The sequence below is a fragment of the Arachis hypogaea genome, chromosome 18 (genome assembly GCF_003086295.3).
Source record: "Arachis hypogaea cultivar Tifrunner chromosome 18, arahy.Tifrunner.gnm2.J5K5, whole genome shotgun sequence".
Lineage (NCBI taxonomy): Eukaryota > Viridiplantae > Streptophyta > Magnoliopsida > Fabales > Fabaceae > Arachis > Arachis hypogaea.
This window is the reverse complement of record NC_092053.1, coordinates 114849564-114869362: the sequence shown is the minus strand read 5'-3', so window position 1 is coordinate 114869362 and position 19799 is coordinate 114849564. Positions and strand designations below refer to the sequence as shown.

The 19799-nt window shown below is 32.9% G+C and overlaps 1 pseudogene; it reads left to right on the top strand.

The window, feature by feature from the left end:
* The first annotated feature begins 9168 nt into the window (after window positions 1–9168).
* Window positions 9169–16874, top strand: LOC112771144 (cationic amino acid transporter 2, vacuolar-like; annotated as a pseudogene).
* Window positions 16875–19799: the final 2925 nt, after the last annotated feature.

The following is a 19799-nucleotide window of genomic DNA, read 5'->3' as shown; positions in this document are numbered from 1 at the left end:
AGACCAGTGACACTGATGCACATATACAGGCCGAGATAGACCTTCATTGCATGACCTTTGATTTTGAGGCATTGAGAGCAGTGGTAGCCACTCCGGATGCTCTTTGGGTTATGGATGCCGATAACACAGCACCCAAGGGGATGCACTTTAGTTATCTGAGCCGAGAGGCCAAGACTTGGCAGCAGATCTTCGCTCATTACGTCATGCCTACGACTCACTTCACAGAGATCCCAGTTGCTATATTGATCTTGATCAGCTGTGTGATGGAGGGGAAAGAGGTTTATTACCCCCAGCTGATCAGGCGGTTCATGTGGAAAGCCCACACCCGAGGTATCTTTCCTTTCCCAGTCATGGTTACTCAGATGATTTAGCGAGCCGGAGTTCCGTGGCACCAGGATGATGTATCACCACCTCCACCGCTCCCTCAGAAGGAGCCAGTTACTATTCCGTGGGGATCCTGGGTGCACGAGAAGCCTGCCTCCCGCCGCCGATCTCGAGCCAGAGCAGCAGTTGAGGGAGCTGGACCCTCTTCATCATCAGCCCCTGCAGGAGCATCTACTGCAGCCGCACCTCAGCCGATTTACTTACTAGTTCAGCGTCTCTTCCGGTACATGGAGCGCAGCAAGCGCCAGATCATGCGTCGCCTGGATCGGATTGACCAGATGTTTGTGGCCCAGGGCCTTGAGCTACCCCCTCTACCAAAGTCTTCCGGTTTCGATGAGGAGACCCATGAGGAGGAGCATGCAGATTTACATACTGAGGGTATTCATGCGGATGAGCCAGCACATATGGAGGCACCACCTCAGACACAGGAGACTCAGCCGGTACCACAGCCAGAGCCAGAGCATATCGGTGTACCTATCCCTGATCCTCAGGATTAGCATCGAGGACGATGCTTGATCTTAAGTGTGGGGAGGTCACCGGTAGCATCATTAGAGGACCGATGAACATTTTGGCCGCTTTCCTAGTTATCTTACTTTGCACACCTTTTGTATATATTTGATGCATTTTACCCCTACTGCTTATCCTTTTGTATATATTTGATGCATTTTACCCCTACTGCTTATTTTGGATTTTAGATGTTTTGGATGCTTTTGGATATTTTAGATACTTTAGATGCTAGATTCCATACTTTTAGTTGAATTTTTCTTTACATACTTTTTCATATTTCTCTTTTTAGCTTATAGTTGTGATTAGAAACCATGTTTGGAATTGTTAAAACTTAGTCACCCTTTTTGAATTTTTCAATCACAACAATGCTTAGTCAAATATTGAGATTTTCCAAGAATTTTAATTATAGGACATAGGGCACCAACCCAATTGATTGAAGGAAACTTTTAGTGCAACTTGCTTGAATTTCATACCTTATGAAGTATGTATTGAATTAAGAACACAAGCTTGTGAGACTTGAGCCTATTGATGTGGTTACATTTTATAACCACTTATTTTCCATTCTTGTGTGCAATTGTCTCTTTCTATGATTGTGATCCTTGATTTGCTTGATTCTATATGTCTATTTATTTCTTGTATTCATGCATTTGTATGATTGAGGCTATTATTTCATTAGCCCACTTACCCAAATAGCCTACCTTTTACTCCCCATTGTTAGCCAATTTTGAGCCTATGCTTAACCAACTTATTCTCATTTTAGCACATTACAAGCCCAAGGCGGAAAACCAATGAAAAGTCCCTGTTTGGATCTTTGATTAGCCTAGGCTAGTGAGAGTGATTATTATTCAAAGTTGGTGAGGCTTGGGAACATTGGATGGGATAAAAAGGGTAGTACACTTTCATATTTAGGAAGTGGGAACATATTCATGTATAGGACCTTATGCAATTGATGTCCTTGCACAAAGTATAAAAAGAAAAGAAAAGAAAAGAAAAAGAAGAGAAAAATAAAATGAAAAAAAAAAGAAAGAAGGAATATAGAAAAATGAAAAGAGAAGAAAAATAATAAAAGGGGACAAAATGCCCCAAAGTGAAGCTCAACAAAAGGGAATCAATGCATAAGTGTTATGAATCAAGAAATAAGATGCATGAATATGTAAGAAAAAAGTGAAGAATGGGTAGTTAGAATAGTTTGAACTTGTATAGGTCATTATATAGATAGGTGGAAAAGTCTATACTAATCAAAGATCTAAACTCTAGTCCACTTAACCATAAATGATCCTACCTTGACCCTAACCCCATTACAACCTAAATGAAAGACCTCATGATGAATGTATGCATGCATTGAATAGGTGTTGATTGTTAGAAGAAAATCAAATTTTGGAAAGCGTGATTAGAAGAGAATTGAGTGAATTAACCCTTAAACACTTGAGTGAATAGAGCGGATACACATCCGGTGAGGGTTCAAAAGTTCAATTACATGTGTTCACTCATATTATTTATATTCTTGCAAGTTTGAACTCTTTTTGATAATTCAATACAATTGTGGTTTGGACTTAATTCCTATTGCCTTAGCTATTGTGCCTATACATGTCTCTTGGGAATTGATTTGTTTGAACTAAGCATTTGCACTCACTTTAGGTAGTTGCATTTAGATAGGACTCATATAGTTTAGTTGCATCAAATAAAGATCATACCCCTTGTTTCCTTCTTATTTTAGCATGAGGACATGCTAAGGTTTAAGTGTGGGGAGGTTGATAAACCCCATTTTTAGGGTTTATCTTGTATTGAATTTAGAGTATTTTGATGACCTTTTCTCGCATTTAGCCTATGAATTAGCATGGTTTTGTTATCTCTCCCGTAGTTGTGCTTAAGTGTAAAAACATGCTTTTTAAACCTTTAATTTGATAATTTTAATTCATCATTGATTCCATAAGATGCCTTGATGTGTTTGCTAGTAATCTCAGGTTGAAATAGGCTAGGCATGGATCAAAGGAGCAAGAAAGGAAGCATACAAGTGGAGAGAAGCACAAAAGCCAAAGAATTGACCTCGGCCAAACACGCGCACGCCCATAAGGCACCCGCGCGCACATTGCGGAATTAGCCAGGGACGCGCACGCGTACCGTGCGCGCACGCGTCGTAATCCGCACGTGATTCTGTTATTGCAACACGTGCCTGGCGATTTTGGAAGGTTTTAGCAATCAACTTTGGCGCCAAACTGCATATAAGAACCAAGGATTGAAGGGGATTGACACACATTCACATCCATAGGCTCATTTTACACTTTCTAGATATTTTTAGTTAGTTACATTGTTAGAGAGAGAGACTCTAACCTCTCTCTAGGGTTCATCTTCATTTCTTCTCCATTTTCAACCATTCTTTGGTGAGATCCATTGCAACTCTCAATTTACTTTGTTCATGTTATAGATCCTCTTCTCTAATCTCAACTAGTGTTTGTAATTGTTCAATTCCCATAGATCTTAGATTTGATTTTGTTGTTTTGGATTCTATTAATGCATTGGAGATCTCATTTTCATTGTTGTTCATTGTTCTTATTGTTGTTAATTTCTTGTATTGAAATACTTTGATTCTAAGTCTCTTCTCCATTCTACTATGTCTTTCATTCTTGCCTTCCAAATGTTTGAGAAAATGCCAAGTTTAGATATGGAGTAGCATTCTCTCACTTGGCCTAGTGGTTGATTCATTGGAGACACTTGAATAATGGATGTCAATTGCTGATTGAGGATTAAGAATTGCAATTGGTTTGGAGTGCACTAAAGCTAGAATCCCTTAGGGTGAAGCTAGGACTTGTGACTCAAGCTAGTCATTCTCACTTGAATTTCCTCTATAATTAGAGGTTGACTAAGTGGAGCAAGACTTAATTATTATCATCATTGAAGGAAACTATAGTGATAGAACTTCCAATGTTCAACCTTGGCCAAGGCTTTTAATATTGATTGATTGTTGTTTTCTTTTATTAGCACTTTTATGCCACACTCTTCAAGCCACAAAAGACCACTTAACCAATAGCATGCATCCTTGTAGCATTCCTAGGGAAGAACAACTCGGGAGATTAATACTCTCGATTATAGATTGTAGAATTGTTTGATGATGAATTTTGTGTCGGTTTAGACTATACTACGATTGATTACTTGATAATTTCTATACCGGCAAAAATCCAAATCATCAGGCGGCGGGAGCAGTGACGCGGGGAGCGGGGCGCGGGGCGCAACGGCACGGGGCACATGGCGCAGGGCGCAGGGAGCGGCGGTGCTACCTTCCCTTCCGAATTCTCTTTCTTCCCTCCCCCACCCACCTTCTCTTCTCGATTCTCTTTCTTCCATCACCCCCCGATTCTCTTTCTCCCTTCTCGTCGTTCCCTTTCTTTCTTTTTTTTTTTCTTTTTATTTTATTTTATAATTTTTTTAGGAGGGGTAATTTGGTAATAAATTTTTTTTGGTAAAAAAGACGATTTTAAAATAAACTGAAATCTTTGGGACTATTTTGTAACGAAAAAAAGGCTGAGGATGAAATAAATTTCTGGCCTCTACGTTAGAGACCAAAATCGTATTTAACCCTAAATATTACTATACATAAGAGGATGCATTATTTATTTAAAGAATATAATTAAATTAAATTTATGCATGACTCATTAACTAATTTAATGCATAAGAGAATAAATTATTTAATTAAGAATAACAAATAAAAATGCAACCATTTCATAATGAACTAACTCCATAGGTAAAAATTATTTCACATATACGTAAACAAATTCTAATGTTCTACTCATCCAACAAATTTCATCCAAATAAAAACTAAACATCTAATTAAGATACAAGGTGATATCAACTAAAAACGAAATAAATCAAACAACATTAACTAATTAACTATAAAAAATAACAGGTATACAAACTAATCTCAAAGTTTAGTGATTCGGCCACATGCTAGGTTACATTCAATCTGTTAATATTTTTTGATTGGATGTAATCTCCTCGTCCAGCCATGTATACTTTTCAAATTATCCAAAACTCAAATATATATATATATATATATATATATATATAAATAATGAACACAATAATCTCAGGTACACATTTTATATAGCCTTCCAACACATCTCTGATATTGTGCCTGCTTTTTCATTTAGTGCATATCTCGAAAATACTCGAGTTGTGTTTCACCTTATTTTTTCATATCTAAGATATAATGTACTTGAGATCAGAGACGGACCTATATATATAGGAAGGGGGGCACTTGCCCCCACTAAATTAAAAAAAAAAAGTAATAATTCTCTCTCTATATATATATATATATATATTTTTTTTTTTTGCCCAATATAATTATACTTTTTGTTGGCACAAAAGTTTACAAAATTTTGTCTTAAGATTTATGTTAAAAATAATTTTTATTAAATTTAATATATAACAATATTTATTTTGTTAAATTTAATTTAATATAAAAATAAAAGATAAATAAATAAATTAACTCAATATAAAAATTAATGAGCAGTATTAATATAATTTTTAAAACTAATTAATTAGTTAATTACCAAACTAAATTTCAGTTTTTTAAATATAAGTAAAATTATTAATATCTTTTTTTGTCTTCAAAAATGAGTTGAAATAAGAAAAAATAATATCTATTTATTAATTAATATTTTTTATTTTAAAATTATATAATTTTTTTTAATTTTATCTCTTAAATAATCTTGTTTGTAATAACTATTTTAAATTAAAAAATATTTTATGTCATAAATATTATAACAAATAAACTTTTTAATTCAATGGGTGGTAATTAATATTTAAAAATTATAATGAGTAATAGAATAATTTTTTAAAAGCATAGAAGTGAATTTTAATATATTAAAATATGTATATTTTTTTACATAAGTATTTAATTATATTTGTTCTTTTAGATAATTATTTACGTGACGATGAATGTAAAAAGTTATTTTTTTAATTACAATACATAATTAAATAGATGCATAAAATTTTTATTCTCACAGTATATCAAAATTAAATTAAAAAATATATAAAAATTTTAATTATTTTAAAAAAAGAGAGATAAAAATAATTATAAATTAAGTTTCTATTATTTTATATAAACATACTTTTTATATATAGGTTTAATTTTTTTTATATTTATATATAATTTTAGTTTTAAATTATAAATATTATTATATCAATAAGTGCTAACGTGCCAACTCATTCACTTTTTTATTATTAGATGTGTACGAAAGTAAATAAAAGTAAAATTAGTTAGGATGATAAGTTATTTATAATTTAATTAAGATGTTTTAAGTTCAAATTTTTTTAAAAAAATTATTATTTTATAAATTATATATAACGAATAATATTTTAAGAATAAAAATATTTATTAACTCTTTTTAATTTTATATTTCTATTATATTTTTAATATAATTAACAATGCTCAATAATATTTATTTTAGTATAGATATTTTTATTTTCACTCTTAAAATTTTTTAGGTTTATTACTGTCTGAGATGTTGTTTAACTTGATTTAGGACACTATTATTTACATATACGTTAATACACTTTCGATTACACATTTTTCTTAATATTATATTTAAATAATTAAAATAAAAAAATCCTAAATTATTGCATGCTATATTGCTATGTGAACTGAAGTGCCTATTATTTGGAATTGACGTTCATGCTTTCATCAGTATTTTTAAGTGGTCCCGTAGAATCTCGTGCGTAATTGCACTTTTTGGAATTTTGCATGTTCTTGCAATTTCTCACTGCCAACGGGATAGGGAAAATAAAGAATTTAGAAATCTCTCCACCACAAGATTCGGAATACAAGTGTCCCACCGTCTCCTTTTTAATTTCTTGTAAATCACCACTTTGTAGATCCTTTGATTCCTTTCACCCCTCTGCGGATCAAGAAGTGTTAAATCACCATTATGTTAGTATATATAATATATAATATTATTGTCCTGCAACAAAATTCAAAGATCCTATTCAAGTGCCGTAGCCACCGTTCCAAGCCAAGAATCATATGCTACTAATCATTATTTATGGGCAGCCTCTGCAAACCGTTCCAAGTCAGATATTTTCTTTTCATTTCCTTTTAAATTTTGTATATATTTATAAAAATGTTATTTGTATATTAAAATCAGCCACTAAAATTAACTACCAATATATTTATATATAAATACATGTGTAATTTAATTTATTTTTAATATATATTTATATTTTAACATATATTTTGTACTAATAACTTATTTTAATAGATACATAGCATAATTTATATATTTAATAGATTGAAAATATTAAAAGCTGTTCAGTAAAAACACTCAAAATTTTTTTAAATAATCTCTTACCAAGTATTTTTAGGGTGTATGGTGTATATGTGAATTATGAGCCAAAGGAAATAAAAGGCTTTAGAAAAGAAAAGACACTAAGGCCATGTTTGGTTGTAAGGAAAGAAATAGAAAAGAAAGAAATAGAAAGGAAAGAAAAGAAAGGAAAGAAATTAAGTGGATTTTTATTTTCCTTAAATGTGTTTGGATGAAAGGAAAATAAGAAGGAAAGAAATGTTATAAAAAGACAACTTTACCCTTGTATTATAAAATATATTAAAAAAAGTGAAGGGATAATATTGGAAGTGGTGAGAAAAAATAAGTTTTCCCTCTCTTTTCTTTTCAACATTGGAGAGAAAAAAAATTGGTAGGTCCCACCAGTTTTTTCCACCCCTTTTCTTTCCTCTCCAATTTCTCTTCATAACCAAACAATAGAAAATAATCATTTTCCTTCCTCTTTTCTTTCCTCCCTTTTCTTTCCTTCCATTTTCTCTTCAAACAAACATAGCATAAGAAATGACTTAAAAGAAGGTTGGTTTGATAAAATTTTTTAATCTTTTAAAAATAGTTTATTAAAATTGGTTTTTTAAAAATAATTTAAAAATATAACACTTATATTTGATAACTAAATTAAAAATAAATTTTAATAAATAAAAATAATAATAATTGTATTTAAAAAAATAATTTTTAAATTTAAATAAATTAAAAGAGATGTAAATATAAAAGTAAATAATTTTTTAGATGGAGTGTTTTTAATTTTGAAAAATATAAATAATCTAAAAGATTTCACTAAACTAAGTTTTATTTAAAGAAAAAGGTGAACACTCAAATTAGTTTCTAATAAAATTTAGAATAAATATATTTCGTTCTCGATGAATTTACTAAGATATAATATTCTTCCGGAGTTCTAATTTCATCTTTCAGATAATCCTTACGAATTATACGTTAGCTTCTGTAGAATACGACAAGATAGACACCTGCAAAAAATATTTTGACACTCAAATCAGTATCACAATAATAAAGAGAATAGTAAAATAAAAAAAAAAAAAAGTAGCTTTTTCTTCTTTTTTAGCTCCAAACTTTGTTATCAACCTATTTTTTTATATTGAATAATGATATTTTTTTTGAGTAAGTTCGTTTATCCAATTTACATGACCTAATTCCGTTCTTGATATTTTGCTACTTACTGTTCTGTATATTCGTTAAACTTTATCTTAATTTTGAATAAGTCCATTTTCGCATTATTTGCTCTTTAACTAAATATAGTGCACTTGATAACTTCATGGTTGAGTTTTAGAGAAAAATGGCCGAAGTATAATGTCCAGTTCGGAATACTTTAGTTCTCAGCAAAATTTTTGTTTTTGAGAAGTTTTTGAAATTTATTCTCATAATCAAATAAGTTTTTCCGCCACTTTCAATCAAGATTTTAGTGTGTGTTAGACAAATATGTATCTAAATTGTTTTTGAAAAAAACTATATGATCAATAAAATTTATTATTTTTTATCAGTAATCAATCAACAATATTTAAAAATATAGACTAAAAATATGTTATTAAATTATTAGACTAAAAAAAATTAAAATGATAGTTAAAAATACAGATAAAAAATAATAAATTCTATTAGTCTTTAAATTTTTTTCAAAATTTTATTATAAAATAATTGGTTCTAAAAAATATTGTTATAAAACAAATTAATCTGCTTCAAACAATAAAAGATCCATCTATCTGATCGGAATAATTCTCTAAAACTTATAATGAATAAAAGTTTATTAAGGAACGAAAATGTTTAATTTAAAAATTTTTGTTGATTAATTTAAATGTTTATTCTAAAAAAATTCCTTAATAAAAATTCTGTGGGATCGTTTTTTTTTTTTTATTTAAAAAAAATAGAAAACTGAAAGGCCACGAGTCCACCGGGACCTATATAGGCTATATTATATAACGACATGGCAAATGGGTTGAAGGATGGGAAGAGAGAGAGAGGAGCATACGCGTAAGTGCATAACCATCAGTCCATCACCATCCACTAAGTAGGAAGGGGGGAAGGGAGAATTTCTCGTTCTCTCGCTCTCTCTCTCCCTCTCTCTCAATACATCGTTCTTCCCCTTTTCCTTATAACGCCACATTTTATCTCTCTGTTCAGTTCTCAGTGTACCAGCTTGGCAGCTTCACCCAACAAATAACAATACCAAAACCTTTTTTACCAAAAAAAGAAAAGGAAAGAAAATTCTGCTGCTTGAAAAGAAACCCGAAAAGAGGAGAAGCAAAAGAAGAATAGAGTTGAGTAAGTGATGGGGATTTTGATTGATTCACAAGAGGGTGGTAATAGTAATGGAGGTCAATGTTCAAAGATGTTCTTCAATAGGAAGAAGAAGGTGGATTCTGCACGCAAGAACACCTCTGAGCCTCAACTTGCTAAGGAGCTATCTGTTCCTCAACTCTTGGCAATTGGTAATTCAACATTTCCATTTTTTTCAAAATTTAATTTAATTTAAGTTGTTCCACCCTCCCCCATCCAATTTGAGTGAGGTTCCCTACTTGTGTGATCTTCAATTTTTGAAAGAAACAAAAATGAACCCTTGGAACTGAATTTATGTCTCTAATGAAAACTCAGAAACTTGGCAAAATGAAACTAGAAGTTAGGGTAATTACAATGTAACAAACTATAGACTACAATAGGTATACGTGCAGAATAATTTGGAGGTTTGTTGGAGTCAGTTAAAGGAGGTTTGGACTTAGTTACGGATGGTTATAGTGGTTGCCACGGGTTTTGAACATTAGGATCTATAATTGAACTATACTGTAAGGTTGTTTTATTTATTTATTTTGGGTTTAGGTGTTGGTGCAACAATTGGTGCTGGTGTATATGTTCTGGTTGGAACAGTTGCTCGTGAGCTTTCCGGTTCGTCTCTGGCAATTTCTTTCCTGGTAGCTGGATTCGCGGCTGCTCTTTCGGCTTTTTGCTACGCGGAGCTAGCTAGTCGTTGTCCTTCTGCTGGGAGTGCCTATCACTACACATACATATGTGTTGGGGAAGGGTAACAACATTTCTTTTGATTCTACATATTTATTTCTCTTGTTATTAGCTTGAAAACCTTTTTAATCTAGTCCTTGCTTTGCTTTCCATGGAACTTCTAGTTATGAAATGATATTGACTCAGCTTATTACAAATAGAGATTGAAGTGCTTCTGTTACTTGATTCTTTATTTTGTTATTCCCTTTTTCCCCGTTTCCTTTAATAGTTATGATGTCAGGGTGATATTGATACTGGGGTTTTGGAATAGCGTCTGTCTGTATAATCCTGTGTGAAAGAGAAAAGGTGGCCTGTGTATAATCCTGTATAATCCTGGGTTTGGAATTTTTGTCTTTTATTAAAACTTCTTTTTGAATTGGAGGTCTATGTCAGTTTACTGTAATAGGTCTTTTATTGAAAAAAAGAAAAAAATTATTTTAATTGAGAGAAAGTTAGAGTAGACGGGGACTTAAGGAGACTTTGAAGGAGCTGATAAGAAGAGATTTAAGCATAAATAGCTTGAGTCTAGACATGATTCATGATAAGGCACAATGGTGTTTGATTCATGTAGCCAACTCACCTAATTGGAAAAGGCTTAGTTGTTGTTGTTGTATTCAATTGAGACTTGATGTGCTTTGATGAATAATTGAATAGAAAATATTGTATTCTTTGCAGAGTTGCTTGGTTGATTGGCTGGGCCTTGATATTAGAATATACAATTGGTGGAGCTGCTGTTGCTCGGGGCATAACACCCAATTTGGTATGATGTTCGTTAAACTTTTCTATTTAGGTTCTGTTTTCAGAGAAAAATTAGGGTTGGGGGGAGGGGGTAGCATTTCTTAGGGTTGATTCACCTCTCCTTCAATCTTTCCGCTCTTTCTTTTTCAATATGTTTTTTAGTGGTTTTTCTTGTTCAATCATTTATTACTCATTTTATTTGAAATTAATTTCTTTATTGTTAGTAATTCAGTGAACAAAACAATTTTGTTGGTGTTTGGCTCTAAAATAATCTTATTTTTCCGTGTCCCATTTTATTTTCTGAATTTCAGAATTCCGTTGGATGATCTCCTTGTATATGTTATGTATGTGATTATGTAATGTAATAAGTAATGAGAGTAAGATTATTTGTTTCAAATGTGAGTAAGATTATATATTTATCTTATGCTACTCAATTATTGATAGAAAATAATATTTCTTTGGTTAGGCTGCTCTTTTTGGAGGTGAAGACAATCTACCCATCTTTTTATCGCGTCAGCATATTGCTGGGATCAATATTGTTGTGGACCCATGTGCAGCAATTATGATATTTGTTATTACTGCACTTGTGTGTTGGGATTAAAGAGGTACTTTTCTTTTTGAATCTTCTTCTCTAATATGTTTTTTGAATTTCCCGACTTTAGGTTCATGCAACTTGTTGCATGTTTCCCTTGTTGCGAATCCGACTATTATTGTGCTTTATTAAATCCATTCAGACGTCCAAATATGTTTTAAGATCCTTTTTATTTGAATGGTTAAAAAATGCAGAGTATAATGGTTCAAAGTATAGTCACATCAGTGAACATGTGTGCTTTGATGTTTGTCATAATTGCTGGTGGTTACCTAGGATTCAAATCTGGATGGCCTGGATATGAAGTTCCTACAGGGTACTATACATCTTTGTTCTGCTCTATCATTTGTATGTTTGTTCTGTTCTCGTTACTGAATACTTGTCTCTTGCTCTTTCTTTAATAGATCTTTTCCATTTGGGGTAGATGGAATGCTTGCTGGTTCTGCAACTGTCTTTTTTGCTTATATAGGTTTTGATGCAGTTGCCAGCACTGCCGAAGAGGTATAGATGATGATGTGATGCACCCCTTTTTTTTCTCCTCGCCTATAAATATGATCCTCAACTTTGTACATAATTGAGGAAATTATTACTTGTTAATGATGTCTTGCTTTGATTAACAGGTGAAAAATCCTCAACGTGATCTGCCACTGGGTATTGGTGGTTCATTGTTTTTATGTTGTGGATTGTATATGATGGTCTCGATTGTTATCGTCGGTTTAGTACCTTATTATGCTATTGATCCTGATACCCCAATATCCTCTGCATTTGCTAGCCATGGAATGCAATGGGCAGCGTAAGTGAATAATTAAGTTACCTACAGTGTGTTGGATTCCTCATAAAATTTAGGCAGCCTAATAAATGAAGTGGTTATCTTTTTTCATAATTGTTTTTGCAGTTATATTATAAATGCCGGGGCTTTTACAGCTCTATGTGCATCATTGATGGGTGGGATATTGCCCCAGGTAAATCTACTGGAATCTCTATTTCTCTATTTATGCATTAGAATATGAAATTCTTTAGTTTATTCTTTCCCCAATGATTGTGCAATTTCGCTTGCTATATTGCATGGTTATAGGGGTTCATGCCTTGGATGCATGTTCCGGGTAAAGTTTATCATTTTCTAAGCGGTTGAAGATGCATATCAACCATTGAATGTGAATATTAAATTATTCATTCACGTCATTTATAACATTGGTCCTTGGGTGTTGAATGCAATATAATCTGTGTGGAACAGTTACGAAATTCTACATCTAATGATACATTGTGCAATTATACATTATTATCTTGTAATGAAATGAGTTTTAGAGGGAGAATTAAATGATAGTTGTAATTAGAATGAAGTAGGTGTTAATTTGGGATTCTTGCAAGTTATTTATAGGCAAAAAGTGCCATTAAGATGCTAGGACTACTTTTAACACCTTGAGGTTAGAGATACCAAAATGTGCACACCTTAAAGAGTTATGAACTAGTTTGCATAAATTTAATGTTTAAATTAACAACAACATATAAATAACTAAAGTTAAGAAGAGAAGTAAATTAGGGCTATAATTGACAATATGTTGAGGCTAGATGTATGGAAGCCTTAATACCTTCTACCATTTATCTCAAATATTCAGTCCAATAAGAATTTACTCAATTTGTTCAAGTGGTAGAGTTGCATTATGGATTTGCTTTCCTTCCATTTTCTTTGTTTCGGGATGTAGAGTGTTGTTGGTCACTTTGTTTTCCCCTTTTTTACTATTTTAGAAGGTAACTGATTGGTGCTTGGGTGCCGTGGCACTTTTTCCCACTGTAAAAACCTAGTTTTTTGATAAGCTAATCTTGTAAAACATAAAAGACTTTCTCCCAAAGAACCTCTACTTAATAAAATAAAAATAAAGTCAAAAGGTGCTTGCCCCAACCAAGAGGTAGTGCGCCTTAACTCATAACTAGTATTTGGAGGCTTTTCTTAATCCAGCCAATGGCCTACTGCATGCCCTTTGGTGCCTTTAACCTATAATGGATTCTTATAGTCTGGCAGTAATTCCATTACTCTGATATCATCAATCTTCTATGCTTGAAGTTTATGCAGTAGTGTAGTCTACTGAATTCATTTATATATTAGGTGTATTTATTTTCATGCTAGTTTCGGCTTTATTCTATGATTGCTAGATGTAGGTATCAGTCTTTACCCTGCTTTTATCATAGTCTTGTTTTCAGGAAAACTATTTAATTATTTATATATGCTTTGTTTAATGCTTCTCAGCCAAGAATCTTGATGGCTATGGCAAGGGATGGGCTGCTACCACCATTTTTTTCGGACATAAATAAGCACAGTCAGGTTCCTGTTAAGAGCACAATTGCTACTGGCCTTATTGCTGCAATTTTGGCATTTTCCATGGAAGTCTCTCAATTGGCAGGGATGGTATGTCTACTTTCACAACAGTCATGATCCATTATTGGATCATATGCTAGGAAATTATTAAAAAAAAAACATCTCAATCTGAAAACTTATGCTATTGTGGTATACAGAATAGATTTTTTGTTCCATATATTATTTGATGTCAGACACAATTTGACTAGAAGAATGAAAACCATTCAATGAAGCCATTGTCTTCCATTTTAGTCCAGACAACCTTTATTCAATTTGTTCCTTTCTTTAATAAAAATAAATTTTGGAGCAGTTTTTATTGCCTGTGTGGAATTGTCTAATACCGCCATTAATTATTGTATGTAAAGGGATATTAGTTCTTTGTACGGTTGTATTAAACTGTATTTGGCTTGTTTTCTTGCAGGTTAGTGTGGGCACACTTCTTGCATTCACCATGGTGGCAATATCGGTGTTGATACTAAGATATATCCCTCCAGATGAGGTTCCGTTGCGCCCTTTTCTCCAAGAACCAATTGATTCAGGGGCAGGTGGATACATTTGGAGCTGCTTGGAGACAGGTTGGAAAGATAAGGAGGCAGTTGGTACTTCTGGGAACCGAAAACCTTTACTTGTGAAAGAGGATGTATCAATTGAGTATCCCCTTATTCCTAAGCAACTTGCCATTGGCAGCTGTGAGTTATGCTTTTCTTCTCTATTACCAATCTCCCTCTCATACATAATGCAAATTTTGCTGCTCAAGATTTGTAATCAATGTTGTTTTTGCCCTTATTCTTTTTGGGTGCAGATTTACACGAGGGTAATAGACGAAAGGTTGTTGGGTGGGTAATAACATTGACATGCTTAGGTATACTTGTCCTCACATATGCTGCTTCGGACTTAACCCTTCTCAGGTTGGTTTACTGGCAGATTTTTAATTCATTCATTTTTCAAGTTTAGATATCAAAATAGCTGAGCAGCTAATTTTCTGAAATTTTGATGCTAATTGAAGTTTGTATGCATTTGGATTGTGTGGACTTGTCCTCACATATTTCTTGATGTTCTCACTTCTCAGCATTCTGTGTTTGCTTTTACCAGTTCGGTTCGCTTTGGATTGTGTGGGGTTGGTGGCTCTCTTCTTTTGTCTGGTTTAGTCTTCCTAACCTGCATAGATCAAGATGTTGCAAGACACAACTTTGGACACACTGGAGGTATGGCCCAACATTATAATCTTATGATAATAATGTTATGCAGTTATTGTGAGCATGTGTCTTTATCGAATGTGACTAGTTTTCACGCTATTTACTATAACATTAGAAAATTGCAAATTATGAATAGAATAGATTGTCCGTGGTTACTCGGGTATCGATAACACCAAGCTTTACGCTGATATTTTTATATGAAGTTAATTTTTATTGTCCTCCTACTGCCATATATCTCCTTTTAGGTTTGGGTATAAAAGATCACTTCTTTTAATCTATTTTCAGGTTTCATTTGCCCACTGGTGCCACTGCTTCCCATAGCTTGCATTCTCATCAATTCTTATCTACTTGTTAATCTTGGGTAAGTATTCGTCAATTCTAATAGGATTTCCCATTAGCGGCTTTTGAATGACTAGAAATCCAGATTTTCAAGAAAATCTACATTGTTTTCGTATTGGCAATGCAGAAAAATCCGACTAGGAGTGTCTATGTGGCAATCGTCAGCTTTTTCCTCTGATATGCTACTATTTCTAAAATTTTTTACCAAAAGGCCACATTTTTCAAATTATTTACTCAGATGCAATTGTTTTGCCACCGTGGAAGGCACTTGCTATTGGATGCGCTTCCTGTTTAGTGTTCTCTACATGGAAGACACGTTCTGCTTAGGTGTCTCCTAGTCAGCACCAAAAAATAAAATACATAGTGTCACTGGCAAAATGATGGCTTCTGAATAAATAGTTTGAAAAAAGTGTCATTTTTGTAAAAAGTTTTAGAAATAGTGGCATAACTTTAGAGAGTAGCATATTGAAAAAAAAAAAACCTCTCACTGTTGTCATTGCTGTTGACTTGTTATTATTTTTAGGTGAAAACTCAGGTGCAGTCGACTTCATGTGAAGTTGATAATTGAGAGTCGTTAGATAATTTAATTGATTTGACTAAATTTTCATCTAACGGTTCTCAGCTATCAACTTCACGTGAAGTCGATTGCACCTGAGTTTTCACCTTATTTTTATTGGTATTACATTATTGGGTAATCTTTTATGTGCTTAAAAAAGAAATGTAAAGATTATTCTGCATGCTGAAAATTTCATTATAGCATGCTAGTAATTTGAAAAGTGGCAATATTTATTAAGTGGGGATTTTAATTGCCGCACTCATGTTTAACAATACATCAACTAAGCTCTGTCGTTCCTTGTTTTAATAACGGAAGTGTGCTTCTACTGAATCTGAACTAAAAACTAAGTAGCAGATGGACAAACAAATAAGTCATGGTCCATTATTTTGATTCATGGTCGCTGTTTGTTTCTTCCAGATCTGACACATGGGCACGTGTTTCAATATGGCTCGCAATAGGGCTAGTTGTTTATGTATTCTATGGCAGAACGCACAGCTCCCTCAAAGATGCAGTTTATGTCCCAGCAACGCAAGTGGATGATACTTATCACTATCACACCACCACGTGTCTTGCTTAATAATCCATGTGAAGCTTACTAGAAGCCAAATTGTATAGAAAATGTATAGAAAATGTATCTCAAGATTAATAGATCAGGTCATGGTTTTTTTTGGGTCATATTTTAGGTCATGGTTGGTTTGTTTCTTGTAAAATACCAACATTCGGTTGCTCATTATGATAGGCAAACGTATTTTCATGATTTCATCCCAATATAAAGTTGTTGGGATAGATCCTTAGTAACTACTATTCTAGTAATCTTTTGCCTTGCATGGGGTAATTCCGTAATTTAAATTTCAAAAATGCTATTTACACACAAAAATCAGGTATTGTGTATTTGTGTATAAATACGTATAGTTTAATTTATTTTTAATGTATATTTTATATTTTAATATATATTCTATTTTGGTGGCCGATTATAATGTAAATTTAGTATAATTGTTTAAAGTTTTGGTAGTTACTATGGTTGCTTAGCCTAGTAAAAATGTGTAATATGCGTACATTTATAATTGGTTCTTGTGTATATTTTAAAAAGATCAAATTGACTCCTATTTTACTTTTATTTATTTCCAAATAAATTCAAACTTGCCCATTTTCCTTGTTCTGTTTTTTGAATTGTTTCATATAATCGTAATTAGCAGTATCATGCAACTAGAAATCACATGTTGTGACTTAAGTTTTAAAGGGTTAGCTTATTACTTAAAAGGTCTGTAGATGTAAGTTGCCTATTTTGCTAATACTTTCTTCTAGTTCACATATCACATGTTTGTGTATCGTCATCATTAAATAATTTCGGTTCATTTAGAATTTGATTTTTGGTTCATTCTGGATGTATTTTTAGTTTTGAGTGAATTTCTGATCATTCAGTTTTGTTTGTGTACTTGTTTTCAAACACAATCATTAAGTAATTTCGGTTCATTCTGGATTTAAATAAGGTACACTTGGTCTGTGCTTGTTTTGAAACGAGTTTGTTTGTGTATTGTCATCATTAAGTAATTTTGGTTCATTTGGAATTTGATTTTCGATTCATTCTGGATGTAATTTCGATTCATTTTTGAGTGAATTAAGGTGCATTTAGTCTTGTTGTTCTTTACAATTCGAAACTCTTCTTCCTCATATCCTCTCTTGAGAGGAATATGTTAGGTACCAGACAAATGACACAGCAAAATATAGAGATGAAAAATTAGAAATTTGTATAAAATATGGAAACAATTGAATAACTTTCTTTGAGAATTACAACTTCTCTCTATCACAAGGAGACTACAATAACACCCTCTCTTGACAAAAGGAGAACACACTTCTCTCTATCATATATAGGAGAAAACTACTCAAAGAAATATTATGTTATTCTATCTTGATGACTTGATTGAAATGAATTAAAGAAAAACTCAATTTATAGGTGAGTCTCTTTAATATGAACCATCCGTTAATTAGAGGTATATAATTCTTCTCTTTTTCAACCATTAAAATTCTAAGGTTATAAACTAAGATTGTTTATTACCTTTCATTTTATTTAGTTATTATTTATTTATATATTTTCTAAAATTAGCTTTACTATTTTTTCACAATCTCCCACTTAAAACTAATTTTGATAAATTTTTAAAATTCATGTTGCTCATGTATTCCATAGGCCGTATAAGGATCTACACCATTCAAACTTTTCTGTGTTGATTGGTTTTGTCATGGCATCTGCTAGGTTATCTTTCGTGTGAATCTTCTGCATATCAACACTTCCTTCTTCTACTACTTCCTGAATAAAGTGATATTGTACTCCAATGTGTTTTGTTCTTGAATGAAAGGCATGATTCCTTGCAATGTGCAAGGCACTCTGACTGTCACAATACACAGAAATCTTCTGTTGTTTGTGCCCGAGTTTTTCTATCAACCTTTGGATCCAAATAACTTCCTTGCATGCTTGTGTAGTTGCCATATATTCAGCTTCTGTAGTAGATAAAGCTACAACAGTTTGTAATTTAGATAGCCAGCTCACAGATCCTCCTGCAAGCATGAACACATATCCTGTAATAGATTTTCGTTTATCAAGATCACCTGCAAAATCTGAGTCGACATATCCATTGAGAATGAATTCCGATCCTCCAAAACATAATGCAACATTCGAGGTCCCTTTGATGTATCTCAAGATCCTCTTAACAACATTCCAATACTCTTTACTCGGATCTGCCATAAATCGACTTACCACCGCAACTGCTTGAGCAATATCTGGCCTTGTACAGATCATGGCATACATAAGGCTTCCCACTGTTGATGCATACAGTACTCGAGACATTTCCATCCTCTCTACTTCACTACTAGGGCACATACTTGAGGATAATTTGAAATTCATAGGAAGTGGGGTTGAAATTGGCTTACATTCTTGCATATTGAAGCGTTGCAAGATTTTCTTCAAATAATTCTTTTGCGATAGCCAAATCTTCCTATCTTTTTTGTCTCGGTGAATTTGCATCCCTAAAATCTTGTTTGCTGGTCCCAAGTCTTTCATATCAAACTCCCTAGCCAACTGTGCCTTCAATTCTTGGATTTGATCTTTGTTGGGACCTACCACCAACATGTCATCCACATACAACAGTAGAATGATGAAATCATTATCACCAGACCTCTTGTAATAAATACAATGATCTGAACTAAGTCTGTTGTATCCAAGGCTAATAATGAAAGAATCAAATCTCTTGTACCAACACCTTGGCGCCTGCTTTAGACCGTACAGAGATTTAGTTAACCTGCAAACCAAGTTTTCTTTTCCTTGTTCTTAAAAACCTTCTGGTTGGAGCATATATATCTCTTCTTCAAGTTCTCCATGAAGAAAAGCAGTCTTTACATCTAATTGCTCTAGATGTAAATCAAATGCAGCACACATAGCCAAAACTACTCTAATAGTAGTTAGTCTCACCACTGGAGAAAATATTTCATTAAAGTCAATACCTTCTTTCTGAGCATATCCCTTGACAACAATCTTGCACGATATCGTTCCACCTGATCATTACTATCTCGTTTGATCTTGTAAACCCATTTGCTACCAATGGCTTTCCGACCTGCTGGAAGTTCAACAAGTTTCCAGGTATGGTTCCTATGTAATGCCTCAATTTCTTCTTGCATTGCTGTCATCCACATAGAAGCGTCTGGATTGCGCATAGCCTCCATAAAAGTTGTTGGTTCTCCATCTTCTGTCAAAAGACAATATGCATCATGGTTTGTCAAAATATAATTTGAGTGTCATGATGGTATTCTT